General features: G+C 32.6%; 1 protein-coding gene across 1 annotated transcript in view; it reads left to right on the top strand.

The window, feature by feature from the left end:
* LOC120574479 (transcription factor 20-like) overlaps positions 1-1,121 on the top strand; it is a 9,438-nt gene extending 8,317 nt beyond the window's left edge. The window contains exon 6 of the mRNA XM_039824797.1: positions 1-1,121. This exon is cut by the window's left edge and continues 662 nt beyond it. The gene's annotated coding sequence lies outside the window, so the exon portion shown is untranslated.
* Positions 1,122-14,728: the final 13,607 nt, after the last annotated feature.

Genomic DNA, 14,728 nt, shown 5'->3' with positions numbered 1-14,728 from the left:
AAGTAGTACAGTAGCAACAGAGCTCATCCTGTCACCTCCGACTGACACCACGAACTGTACATTCATTATATTTCAAGCACTTTTATTTCTGGTGTCAGGTTTGGAGGCTTCTCTGCTCACAGAATGTGGCAATTTAAAATTGACAAACAGAAGAAAACATCTCCTAAACAGCCGCTAGATTTTGGTACAGAAAAAGATGGTTTCAATAAGTTCAATGTGTTTATGGCCAAGCTGGTAAATTCTTCTCTTGTGGTTCCGAGACTTCTGGAAGTGTAAAGTTAAAGGGTCATTTCAATGAAATCACAAAAATTGACTTACTGTGGGCTTTTTTTTTGGCCAATATTTGTTTAAATTTTTGTCAAATTAGCAGCATTAAAAGTATGCCGAATAAAGTATTCACACTTCCTGTTTGCGGTGTACTCATGGATGTACAGACATCAGTGACTGTATTACTTTGCTACTGAAGAAAACTTAAAAGCTTGATGTTTCTCAGGCAAGTTCTACAGTTGTAAGGAGTGTTTTCTTTGCTAAGCAGACTTACTTGAGGCCCATTTTTTTAGGTTCTATTTGTTGACATATTTAACAAATTATCTCAATGAAAAGTATGCTGAATTAGATATTAGCCGTTGCTGTTTTCAGTGTACCAATGGATGTACAGACAACTATCACTGGATTACTTTGATACTGAGAAAAAGTAAAAAAAAAAAATCTCAGTCAAGTTCTGGTGTTATAATGAGTGTCTTTTTTTTTCTGGACGTTTATCCAGATTTATGACCAAATGTAGAAAAAGAAAAAAAGGTCTTTGGATTATCCTCAGCAAATAAAACTATGTACCTAACTTGATAACGTACCACAGGAATATGCTGGAAAATATGTTTTTGTGATTTGGGTGAACTGACCCTTTAATACATTTCAGTTATATGGAGCTGAAGGCCTAGTGCAGCTTTAATTATCCATCTGTGTATAAGCTCTTGTCTTTCAGTTCACATTATACGTTTAAACACAGAAGCTTTTAAGTAAATTGTCAAAGTTTTCGAGTTTGCTTTCATGCCTGCACTTTTTATTATTTGAGGAATAAAAAAGATAAATAATGTTATTTAATAAAAGTCAATAAAACTGAATCCTTGTGTCTATATCTCTCTCTCTCTCTCTCTCTCTCTCTATGAAATGGACAAATAGACTTAGAAACACTGATTTATTTATGCAGCGTTTGTTTTCTAAATGTTGTTTGCAGAAATTGGGATCCACAATTGTTATTGCTGCTCCTACACAGTCAGGAACAACATGTTCTTGCTGCAGGGAGTGAAGTGTGTCTGGGTTTTGGCAAGTCACCAAATAACTGAATGGGGTTTATTCTTAAACTTATCTTTTTTTTTTAAGTGAAAAAAAGTGTTTGTGTAATAGCAAGCAGAATTACTATTAATATTTTTATTCTCACTGGAATTAATAGAATAACCAGGGCTATATGAATAACAAAAAATATATATTTCATGTGAATGGTTGCCTTCAAGAAACCAAAGTAACTGCCTCAAAACCAATTAATAAAAACAAATGAAAATTTATTGCAACAAACGTGATCATAGACTGGTGGACCCTTTTTATATCCATAAAATCATTTTTAAATCAATATTTTTTTGTCAAATTATTGTTTTCTTTAGTAAGTAGCCGTCTGTGGGGATCCTGCATCAAAAAATTCCTGTGTCAGAAATCAAAAATTGGACGAAATATTGATTCAAAAATGTTTTTGTTGATTTGAAAATGGTCCTCCGACCGTCGAATGCCATTATTGACCAATCAGAATTGAGTATTAAAGCCATGTGACAAACGGCTCGCCGCTTTGTGTCAGGGTCAGGGTTTTATTTGCAGTAATGACATGCTCCCTCTACATAAGGCCTACCCTTACAAAAAAATATAAATTTCTGATTTTTAGGGCCAAGCAGATATATACTTCAGCAGACAAAAAATGAGTAATTAAATTCCTGTTGGACTTAGAAGTTGTTAACAGCTTAATGTGTGGGCAGTGTGCTGCTGCAGAACAGTTAATATCTGAGTATTTTCAGTCAGGCTTTAACACTAAGCTCTGCTTTTGGAGTCACGACCTCACTTCGATGGAAATAGTTCCAACACGTCCGTCTTATCGTAAAATCTATCTCTGGAAACATTTCACAGCTCTTCTCTGTCACATCATTATCAGGCTGCTGTGTTGACCTGCAGCGGCATGAGGAAGATGTTTCTCACTTTGTTGCATTCAGAATAGACTCGCTGCTCTCACCTGCTGAAATAGCCTGAGACTGTGTAAGCGTATGGACACTGTTACCATGGCATACATTTTAATGCAGTGTTGCAGCAGCTGGTGTGTGTGTGTCAGGGACTGTATACAGGAAACATTAATCTCATACAAGGAGAAAATAAAATGTACTATAGGCTACTAGCTAATTACCATCTCAGTGGATAATTAATGAATGTTATCATGGCGAACAACATTATACCTGCTGAACACCAGCACGTTAATAATCATGGCTGTGTGGGTTTATTTTTAATGTACACATGCTTCTATGACGTCATCTCAACGCAGTGTTTACGCCTGCAGCTGCGAATGGAGCTTCTCATTGTTTTTTATTCCTCTTTTTTTATTGCCTCTCTTCCCTTTTTCAATTGTTCTCTCCCTCTTCACCATTTCCCTTATCCTGCTTATATTCATTTCTCAATGTCTGTCTCTTTACCTTCAACATCCCTCGCTCACTATCTCTGCAGCACAGATCTGCTGCTTTGGCAGGTAATTCAGCACCAAATGCTGCTGCTGAAGCCAGTGGTGGAAAGAAACTAAGTATTATTCAAGTAGCATTTCCATTTTATTCAACTTAATACTTGCACTACATCTCAGAGGTAAATATTGTACCTTTTACTCCACTACATTTGTCTGACAGATTAAGTTACCTTTCAGATGACAGTTTTTCATCCCCTTCCTGTCCAGTGAAAACCACGTATCTCCAGATGTGTTGATGTTGAATGTTTGTGATGAACTCAAGGATGAAGTGTTCCTTTATGTGTTGAGAAACTTCTCCTACTTTTTAAGCTAAATAAAGTATTTTAAAAAGCCTCTTGGATCAGCGGGAAAATGCATTGTCACAAAGCTGGAAACGGCTGTTTTTCTGACACCATGAACAGTTGACTTTTTAGAGATACGTGGTTCTCACAGCACAAACATATGATTCTGTTATGGTTTAGGATGCTCTGCTGTAGGTTAAACTACCCAACAGTATATAAAGGAGTTAAAATTAGCACGACCTTCAACATCTACAGCTGTGAAATGCAACATTCCACCACTGGAATGAAAATCAAACATACAAAGAACTTGCAGTTTTCTGCTGTGAGCTGTGATTTGTTGCATAATGCAAAAACATCAGCAGAACAGAAAGAACATGCAGTGTTTGGGGAACATTCAGTTCTGTACATGTTAATCAAATTGTTATCATGTTTGTAAGCTCACATTGATCATCGTGATATATGGCCTCATGCTGTGTCAGCAGTAAAAATTGTCTAAACAGCACAAATACGGAGTCAGTTTGCCACCGCATGTTATTACCCGAGGTGGAAGAAGTACTCTTTTAGTATACTTTAGTAGAAGTATAAATACCACAGTGTAGAAATACTCTGTTGCAAGTAAGAGTCCTACATTCAAATAACTTAAGTAAAACAAATGTAAATCCCATCAAAATATACCTAATGTACTTTTTTATGGAGAATGCCCCATTTTAGAATATTTTTTATTGTATTATTGAATTATAATTATTGTTGCATTCATGTGTTCATCACTTGAATGTTGCAGCTGTTGGAGCTCTTTTTAATTACTTAAAGGTCCCATGACATGGTGCTCTTTGGATGCTTTTATATAGGCCTTAGTGGTCCCCTAATACTGTATCTGAAGTCTCTTTCCCGAAATTCAGCCTTGGTGCAGAATTACAGCCACTAGAGCCAGTCCCACTATGAGCTTTCCTTAGTATGTGCCATTTCTGTGTCTGTAGCTATTGAGGAGGAGAGAGGGGGGGGGGACCAACTGCCACTTTGCTCATTTGAAAGCTGTGATGTCTCTCTCTCATGGGTGGGCCAAATTCTCTGGGTGGGCAAAGCAGAGAAAGGGGAGGTAACCTTGCTCCTTATGACCTCATAAGGAGAAGATTCCAGATCGGCCCATCTGAGCTTTCATTTTCTCAAAGGCAGAGCAGGATACCCAGGGCTCGGTTTACACCTATCACCATTTTTCTAGCCACTGGGGGGCCATAGGCAGGCTGGAGGAATGCATATTAATGTTAAAAAAAACTCATAAATTGTTCATGCTATGGGACCTTTAATATACAATACAACATACTTCATTAGTTGTTTTATATTTTGTTTTAGAATCAGAATCTGCAAAGTAACTAAGTACATTTACTCAAGTATTGTAATTAAGTACAGTTTTGAGGTAGTTGTACTTTACCTGAGTATTTACATATTCTGCTACTTTATACTTCTACTCCACTATACATTTTGGAGGCAAATGTACTCCACTACATTTATTATAAAGCTTTAGTTACATTGCAGATTTAGAATAATAATACAAAATATTAGATTAGATTAGACTAGATTCAACTTTATTGTCATTGTGCACAGTACAAATACAAAGGCCACTGTCATTGTACTCGTACTCTGCACAATGACCATAAAGTTGAAATGCAATTTGCGTCCAACCAGAAGTGCAAAAAAAGCAAAAAAGTGCAGTGTGATATTCAAGTATAGACAGGGGGTGCATAGGCAGTGTTATAAGAGCAGAATAAATATGGCTATGTATGTATTTATATAAAATATAAACAACACATAAATGATGATGATGGATGAAGCTACCCAGCGGTATACAAAGTAGTTCTAGTAGTAATAATTTAAAGGATTCTGAAATGGGCCATTGTGCATAATGAGTAATTTTAATTTAATTATATTTGAAGATTTTGAATGTTTACTTGTAATATATATATATATATATATTATATATATATATATATATATATATATATATATATATATATATATACACACATTGTAGTATTGATACTTTTACTTAAGTATAAAGATCTTAGTACTTCTTCTACCTCTGAACATCAGTCACAGAAACAAAGCAGATGACCATTCACTGTATTTATTCTCCCATCAGCCTTGTTGCTGGTGGTGTAATAAAGTAAACATGGTATATTTTTTGTATAAGTCCATAAAAACACTGTGTGATGTGCATGTCTTCTGCCTATTTATGTATGTATGTTTTCTTAACTGTGACATTAAATCAGACCAGTACCACGGTGGGTGTGTTATGTAATTTTTTTTTTTTTGAGGCAGCCACTGCTCATTACAGCCAAGCAAGAAACATGCCTCAGTTGTTTCACAGCTTTGTGGGGCGTTGTGAGTTTATTGGGGCATAATTATGTGACCGACATACAGTGAAGCTTGATCTAATGTGCGCACTGATCTTTTTGTAGTTGTAGTTGTAGTCTGTTTTCAATGTGTTTTATATATTATTTTAAATGCTGAAGCAGGAATGTACATCTTAATAGGAGTGGATATCTTGGCTTTAAATCTACAGTTTGATCAATTAAAACGGAAAGTAGACATCAACCGTAATCAGGAAAAGTAGCTGAAGTATCAACAGTGATAGTACTCAATGCAGGAATATGTCCCCTGTGACTGTTGTTCTATTTATTGTGACAAATGCATTCATGTAAAAGCAGGATTTTACTCTGGTAGTTGGTGAAATGGAGGTAATTTTGAACTATTTACTAATAATTGTTTTCATTATGGATTAATATTCTATTTGTAAAAATAGTGAAAATGCTTTCACAATTAACTCAAAGTGAAACCTTCACAATGTTTGTAATGTAATGTTTTATGGCTGTGACTTTTTTGACACATTTTTATGACCATACAGCTTTTTATGACTTTTCATTACATGCTATACAATGACTTTTCATGACATTCTTACTGACTTTTAATGACATTGTTAGGCTCTGCAGTCCTTTGTCCCATTTCCCCTTGTACTCCTGTGTTTTTCCCTCTCCCGTTCCGTCCAGGCTGGGCGTGGCTGACCTACATTCTGCTCATCTACTCCAAGTCCACACAGCTGCTGCTCCACACACCTGTGGTCCATCTCTCTGATTATCTGCTGGCTGATTTAAGCCAGTCCTTTCTCTCCAGGCTTTGCCAGTTTGTTTGTTCAACTTGGTTTCCAGTCTGAAAGTATTTTCTTGTGCTCAGCATCACATTTTTTGGAAACCTGCCTAAACCTGACTTTTCCATCTGTACCACAGTGACCAGCCTTTCTCAAACTTTTGTTAATATGGTAATAGTAATAGTATATGCTCATATAATTTCGGGTGGCAGTATCTCAGTCTGTAGGGAGTTGGGTTGGGAACCGGAAGGTCAATGTTTCAAGTCCCCATACGACAAAGGTAGGTGGTGGACTGCTAGCTGGAGAGGTGCCAGTCCACCTCCTGGTAACTGCCAAGGTGCTCTTGAGCAAGGCACTGAGCCCCCAATTGCTCATTGATAGCTGCAGTCCCCTCACTCTGACATCTCTCCATTAGTCCATGTATAGGTACTGAGCATGTGTGTGTATTTCAGGCCTATGTGTAATGTCTATTCTAACAATAGAGTGAAAACATGGTGATTTCCATTGTGCGATTAATAAAGTATGCATTGTTATTGTTATTACACCAAACAGAAATACTGTACTATGACTTTTTGATTTTTTTCAAGACATACTCCGTCTTTTTTTCTTTTTAATGACCTACTTTAATGACTTTTTGACATTTTATACAATCACTTTTTATTGACTTTTTTATATTTATATAAATATATTTATATTTTTTATAGTATGTCCAAAAAAAGGATAAAAAAGTCATAGCATAGCATGTCGAAAGAAGTGATGAAAAAGTCAAAGTATAGTACGTTGAAAAAAGTGATAAAAAAGTAATATTAGTATTGAAAAAGGTGATAAAAAAGGGATAAAAAGTAATATATATTTATATAAATATATTTATATTTTTATAGTATGTCGAAAAAAGTGATAAAAAGTCATAGTATAGTATGTCAAAAAAACACATGGTATAGTATGTCGAAAAAAAGAGATGAAAAAGTCATAGTATAGCATGTTGCAAAAACATGTAGCGTAGTATGTCAAAAAAGGGATGAAAAAGTCATAGTATAGCATCTCGAAAAAAGTGATAAAAAAGTCAGTGTTGCATGTTGAAAAACAAGATGACAAAGTCATAGTATAGTATGTCGAAAAAAGTGATAAAGAAGTCATATAGTATGTCGAAAAGTGCTTAAAAAGTAAAAGTGTAGCATGTTGAGAAAAGGTGTTGAAGCCAAATCTTTGATCCAAAGTCCCTTCCAATAACTCTGTGGGGATTACCTGGGTTGGAACCCTGCACCTTCTAGCTATGAGGCCACAGAGCCCACCATTGGGCCACAGTCTTGCATGTTATAATGTGTTGAAAAAAGTGATGAAAAAGTCACAGTATAGTATGTTGAAAAAAGTGACAAAAAAGTAATAGTATATTATGTCAAAAAAACACATAGTATAGTATGTCGAAAAAAGTAAAGGTATAGTAAATTCACTTAACAGTGTTTTAGCCAAGTCTTTCATCCAAAGTCACTTCCAATCACTCCGTGGGGATTACTTAGATTGGAACCCTGCACCTTCTTGCTATGAGGCCTCAGAGCCCACCATTGGGCCACGGTCCTGCATGTTATTATATGTTGAAAAAAGTCACAGTATGTCATGTCGAAAAAGTCATAGTATGGTATGTCGAAAAAAGTGATGAAAAAGTCACAGTGCAGCATGTCGAAAAAAGTCAAAGTATAGTAAATCCACTTAACAGTGTTTTAGCCAACTCTTTCATCCAAAGTCACTTCCAATAACTCTGTGGGGATTACCTGGGTTGGAACCCTGCACCTTCTTGCTATGAGGCCACAGAGCCCACCATTGGGCCACAGTCCTGCATGTGATAACGTGTGGAAAAAAGTGATGAAAATTCACAGTATGTCATGTCGAAAAAAGTCATAGTATAGTATGTCGAAAAAAGTGATAAATTAGTCATAGTATAGTATGTCGAAAAAAGTGATAAATTAGTCATAGTATAGTATGTAAAAAAAAGTGATGAAAAAGTCATAGAATAGTATATCGAAAAAACACATAGTATAGTATGTTGAAAAAACACATAGTATAGTATTTCGAAACAAATTATGAAAAACACATAGTATTGTATGTCGAAAAAAGGGATAGATTAGTCATAGTATAGTATGTTGAAAAAAGGGATAAATTAGTCATAGTATAGTATGTTGAAAAAACGGATGATAAAGTCATAGTATAGTATGTCGAAAAAACACATAGTATAGTATGTCGAAAGAACTGAAAGTATAGTAAATCCACTTATCAGGTGTTTTAGCCAACTCTTTCATCCAAAGTCACTTCCAATAACTCTGTCGGGATTACCTGGGTTGGAACCCTGCACCTTCTTGCTATGAGGTCATTGTCATAGTATAGTATATCGAAAAAAACACGTAGTATAATATGCTGAAAAAACACATAGTATAGTATGTCGAAAAAAGTGATAAAAAGTCGTAGTATAGTATGTTGAAAAAAGGGATAAATTAGTCATAGTATAGTATGTTGAAAAAACGGATGAAAAAGTCATAGTATAGTATGTCGAAAAAACACATAGTATAGTATGTCGAAAGAACTGAAAGTATAGTAAATCCACTTATCAGGTGTTTTAGCCAACTCTTTCATCCAAAGTCACTTCCAATAACTCTGTCGGGATTACCTGGGTTGGAACCCTGCACCTTCTTGCTATGAGGTCATTGTCATAGTATAGTATATCAAAAAAAACACGTAGTATAATATGCTGAAAAAACACATAGTATAGTATGTCGAAAAAAGTGATAAAAAGTCGTAGTATAGTATGTTGAAAAGACTCATGGTATAGTATGTTGAAAAAAGGGATAAAAAAGTCATAGTACAGTATGTCGAAAAAACACATTATAGTATGTCGAAAAAAGTGATGAAAAAGTCACAGTGCAGCATGTCGAAAAAAGTCAAAGTATAGTAAATCCACTTATCAGGTGTTTTAGCCAACTCTTTCATCCAAAGTCACTTCCAATAACTCTGTGGGGATTACCTGGGTTGGAACCCTGCACCTTCTTGCTATGAGGCCACAGAGCCCACCATTGGGCCACAGTCCTGCATGTGATAACGTGTGGAAAAGAATGATGAAAATTCACAGTATGTCATGTCGAAAAAAGTGATAAATTAGTCATAGTGTAGTATGTCAAAAAAAGTGATGAAAAGTCATAGAATAGTATATCGAAAAAACACATAGTATAGTATGTTGAAAAACACATAGTATAGTATGTCGAAAAAAATTATGAAAAACACATAGTATTGTATGTCGAAAAAAGTGAGAAAAAGTCATAGTATAGTATGTCGAAAAAAAGGGATAAATTAGTCATAGTATACTATGTCAAAATAAGTGATGAAAAAGTCATAGTATAGTATATCGAAAAAACACGTAGTATAGTGTGTTGAAAAAACATAGTATAGTATGTTGAAAAAAGGGATGAAAAAGTCATAGTATAGTATGTCGAAAAAAGGGATAAATTAGTCATAGTATAGTATGTTGAAAAAAGGGATGAAAAAGTCATAGTATAGCATGTCGAAAGAAGTGATGAAAAAGTCAAAGTATAGTACGTTGAAAAAAGTGATAAAAAAGTAATATTAGTATTGAAAAAGGTGATAAAAAAGGGATAAAAAGTAATATATATTTATATAAATATATTTATATTTTTATAGTATGTCGAAAAAAGTGATGAAAAAGTCATAGTATAGTATGTCAAAAAAAGTGATAAAAAGTCATAGTATAGTATGTCGAAAAAACACATGGTATAGTATGTCGAAAAAAAGAGATGAAAAAGTCATAGTATGTCGAAAAAAGGGATAAATTAGTCATAGTATAGTATGTTGAAAAAAGGGATGAAAAAGTCATAGTATAGTATGTCGAAAAAAGGGATGAAAAAGTCATAGTATAGTATGTCAAAAAATTTAATAAAAAGTCATAGTTTAGTATGTCAAAAAAAGTGATAAAAAGTCGTGATATACTATGTCGAAAAAAGTGATAAAAAAGTCATAGTATAGTATGTCGAAAAAAGGGATAAAATAGTCATAGTGTAGCATGTCGAATGAAGTGATGAAAAAGTCATAGTATAGTATGTTGAAAAAACACATAGTATAGTATGTCAAAAAAGTGATGAAAAACACATAGTATAGTATGTCGAAAAAAGTGATAAAAAAGTAATAATATAGCATTGAAAAAGGTGATAAAAAAGTAATAGTATAGCATGTCCAAAAAGTCATAGTATAGTATGTCAAAAAATGTAATAAAAAGTCATAGTATAGTATGTCGAAAAAAGGGATAAAAAAAGTCATAGTATAGTATGTCGAAAAAAGTGATGAAAAAGTCAGAGTATAGTATGTCGAAAAAAGGGATAAAAAAAGTCATAGTATAGTATGTCGAAAAAAGTGATGAAAAAGTCAGAGTATAGTATGTCGAAAAAAGTCATGGTATATTATGTATAAAAAACACATAGTATAGTATGACGAAAAAATGGATAAAATAGTCATAGTGTAACATGTTGAAAAAAGGGATGAAAAAGTCATAGTATAGTATGTCGAAAATACTCATAGTATAGTATGTCGAAAAAAGTGATGAAAAGTCATAGTATAGTATGTCGAAAAAAGGGATGAAAAAGTCATAGTATAGTATGTCAAAAAGTGATAAAAAGTCATAGTATAGTATGTCGAAAAAAGTGATAAATTAGTCGTAGTATAGTATGTTGAAAAAAGGGATAAATTTGTCATAGTATAGTATGTCGAAAAAGGGATGAAAAAGTCATTGTATAGTAAGTCAAAAAGTGATAAAAAGTCATAGTATAGTATGTCAAAAAGTGATAAAAAGTCATAGTATAGTATGTTGAAAAAACACATAGTATAGTATGTCAAAAAAGTGATGAAAAGCACATAGTATAGTATGTCGATTGAAGTGATGAAAAAGTAATAATATAGCATTGAAAAAGGTGATAAAAAAGTCATAGTATAGCATGTCCAAAAAGTCATAGTATAGTATGTCAAAAAAAGTGATGAAAAAATCATAGTAAAGTATGTCGAAAAAAGGGATGAAAAAGTCATAGTATAGTATGTCAAAAAGTGATAAAAAGTCATAGTATAGTATGTCGAAAAAAGTGATAAATTAGTCGTAGTATAGTATGTCGAAAAAAGGGATAAATTAGTCATAGTATAGTATGTTGAAAAAAGGGATGAAAATGTCATAGTATAGCATGTCCAAAAAGTCATAGTATAGTATGTCAAAAAAAGTGATGAAAAAATCATAGTATAGTATGTCGAAAATACTCATAGTATAGTATGTCGAAAAAAGGGATAAAAAAAGACATAGTTTAACATGTCGAAAAAAGTGATGAAAAAGTCATAGTATATTATGTCGAAAAAAGTCATGGTATATTATGTATAAAAAACTCACAGTATAGTATGTCGAAAAAAGTAATAAAAAGTCATAGTATAGTATATCGAAAAAACACGTAGTATAATATGCTGAAAAAACACAGTATAGTATGTCGAAAAAAGTGATAAAAGGTATAGTATGTCGAAAAAAAGGGATGAAAAAAGACATAGTTTAACATGTCGAAAAAAGTGATGAAAAAGTCATAGTATAGTATGTCAAAAACAGTCATTGTATATTATGTATAAAAAACTCACACTATAGTATGTCGAAAGAACACATGGTATAGTATGTTGAAAAAAGGGATGAAAAAGCCATAGTATAGTATGTCGAAAGAACACATAGTATAGTATGTCGAAAAAAGGGATAAAAAAGGCATAATATAGAATGTCAAAAAAGTGATAAAAGGTTATAGTATGTCGACAAAAGTGATACAAAATCATAGTATAGTATGTCGAAAATACTCGTAGTATAGCATGTCGAAAAAAGGGATGAAAAAGTCATAGTATAGTATGTCAAAAAGTGATAAAAAGTCATAGTATAGTATGTCGAAAAAAGTGATAAATTAGTCGTAGTATAGTATGTCGAAAAAACGGATAAATTAGTCATAGTATAGTATGTCGAAAAAAGGGATAAAATAGTCATAGTATAGCATGTCGATTGAAGTGATGAAAAAGTCATAGTATACTATGTAGAAAAAACACAGTATAGTATGTCAAAAAAGTGATGAAAAGCACATAGTAAATTATGTCGAATGAAGTGATGGAAAAGTAATAATATAGCATTGAAAAAGGTGATAAAAAGTCATAGTATAGCATGTCCAAAAAGTAATAGTATAGTATGTCGAAAAAAGGGATAAAAAAAGACATAGTTTAACATGTCGAAAAAAGTGATGAAAAAGTCATAGTATAGTATGTCGAAAAAAGTCATGGTATATTATGTATAAAAAAATCACAGTATAGTATGTCGAAAAAAGTAATAAAAAGTCATAGTATAGTATATCGAAAAAACACGTAGTATAATATGCTGAAAAAACACAGTATAGTATGTCGAAAAAAGTGATAAAAAGTCATAGTATAGTATGTCAAAAACAGTCATTGTATATTATGTATAAAAAACTCACACTATAGTATGTCGAAAGAACACATGGTATAGTATGTCGAAAAAAGGGATGAAAAAGCCACAGTATAGTATGTCGAAAGAACACATAGTATAGTATGTCGAAAAAAGGGATAAAAAGGCATAATATAGAATGTCAAAAAGTGATAAAAAGTCATAGTATAGTATGTCGACAAAAGTGATACAAAATCATAGTATAGTATGTCGAAAATATTCGTAGTATAGTATGTCGAAAAAAGTGATAAAAAAGACATAGTTTAACATGTCGAAAAAAGTGATGAAAAAGTCATAGTATAGTATGTCGAAAAAAGTCATGGTATATTATGTATGAAAACCTCACAGTATAGTATGTCGAAAAAAGGGATGAAAAAATCATAGTAAAGTATGTCGAAAAAAGGGATGAAAAAGTCATAGTATAGTATGTCAAAAAGTGATAAAAAGTCATAGTATAGTATGTCGAAAAAAGTGATAAATTAGTCGTAGTATAGTATGTCGAAAAAAGGGATAAATTAGTCATAGTATAGTATGTTGAAAAAAGGGATGAAAATGTCATAGTATAGCATGTCCAAAAAGTCATAGTATAGTATGTCAAAAAAAGTGATGAAAAAATCATAGTATAGTATGTCGAAAATACTCATAGTATAGTATGTCGAAAAAAGGGATAAAAAAAGACATAGTTTAACATGTCGAAAAAAGTGATGAAAAAGTCATAGTATAGTATGTCGAAAAAAGTCATGGTATATTATGTATAAAAAACTCACAGTATAGTATGTCGAAAAAAGTAATAAAAAGTCATAGTATAGTATATCGAAAAAACACATGTCGAAAAAAGGGATAAAAAAAGACATAGTTTAACATGTCGAAAAAAGTGATGAAATAGTCATGGTATATTATGTCGAAAAAACTCACACTATAGAATGTCGAAAGAACACATAGTATAGTATGTCGAAAAAAGGGATAAAAAAGGCATAATATAGAATGTCAAAAAAGTGATAAAAAGTCATAGTATAGTATGTCGACAAAAGTGATACAAAATCATAGTATAGTATGTCGAAAAAAGGGATGAAAAAGTCATAGTATAGTATGTCAAAAAGTGATAAAAAGTCATAGTATAATATGTCAAAAAAAGTGATAAATTAGTCGTAGTATAGTATGTCGAAAAAACGGATAAATTAGTCATAGTATAGTATGTCGAAAAAAGGGATGAAAAAGTCACAGTATAGTATGTCGAAAAAAGGGATAAAATAGTCATAGTATAGCATGTCGAATGAAGTGTTGAAAAAACACAGTATAGTATGTCAAAAATGTGATGAAAAGCACATAGTTTAACATGTCGAAAAAAGTGATGAAAAAGTCATAGTTTAGTATGTCAAAAACAGTCATTGTATATTATGTATAAAAAACTCACACTATAGTATGTCGAAAGAACACATGGTATAGTATGTTGAAAAAAGGAATGAAAAAGCCACAGTATAGTATGTCGAAAGAACACATAGTATAGTATGTCGAAAAAAGGGATAAAAAGGCATAATATAGAATGTCAAAAAAGTGATAAAAAGTCATAGTATAGTATGTCGACAAAAGTGATACAAAATCATAGTATAGTATGTCGAAAATATTCGTAGTATAGTATGTCGAAAAAAGTGATAAAAAAGACATAGTTTAACATGTCGAAAAAAGTGATGAAAAAGTCATAGTATAGTATATCGAAAAAACACAGTATAGTATGTCGAAAAAACTCACACTATATCATGTTGAAAAAAGTAATAAAAAGTCATAGTATAGTATGACGAAAAAATTGATAAAATAGTCATAGTGTAACATGTCGAATAAAGTGATGAAAAAGTCATAGTATAGTATGTCGAAAAAACACATAGTATAGTATGTCGAAAAAACTGAAAGTATAGTAAATCCACTTATCAGGTGTTTTAGCCAACTCTTTCATCCAAAGTCACTTCCAATAACTCTGTGGGGATTACCTGGGTTGGAACCCTGCACCTTCTTGCTATGAGGCC

Source organism: Perca fluviatilis, chromosome 15, assembly GCF_010015445.1.
Source record: "Perca fluviatilis chromosome 15, GENO_Pfluv_1.0, whole genome shotgun sequence".
Taxonomy (NCBI): Eukaryota; Metazoa; Chordata; class Actinopteri; order Perciformes; family Percidae; genus Perca; species Perca fluviatilis.
The sequence above is the reverse complement of the archived record's forward strand: the minus strand, read 5'-3'. Positions and strand labels throughout refer to the sequence as shown.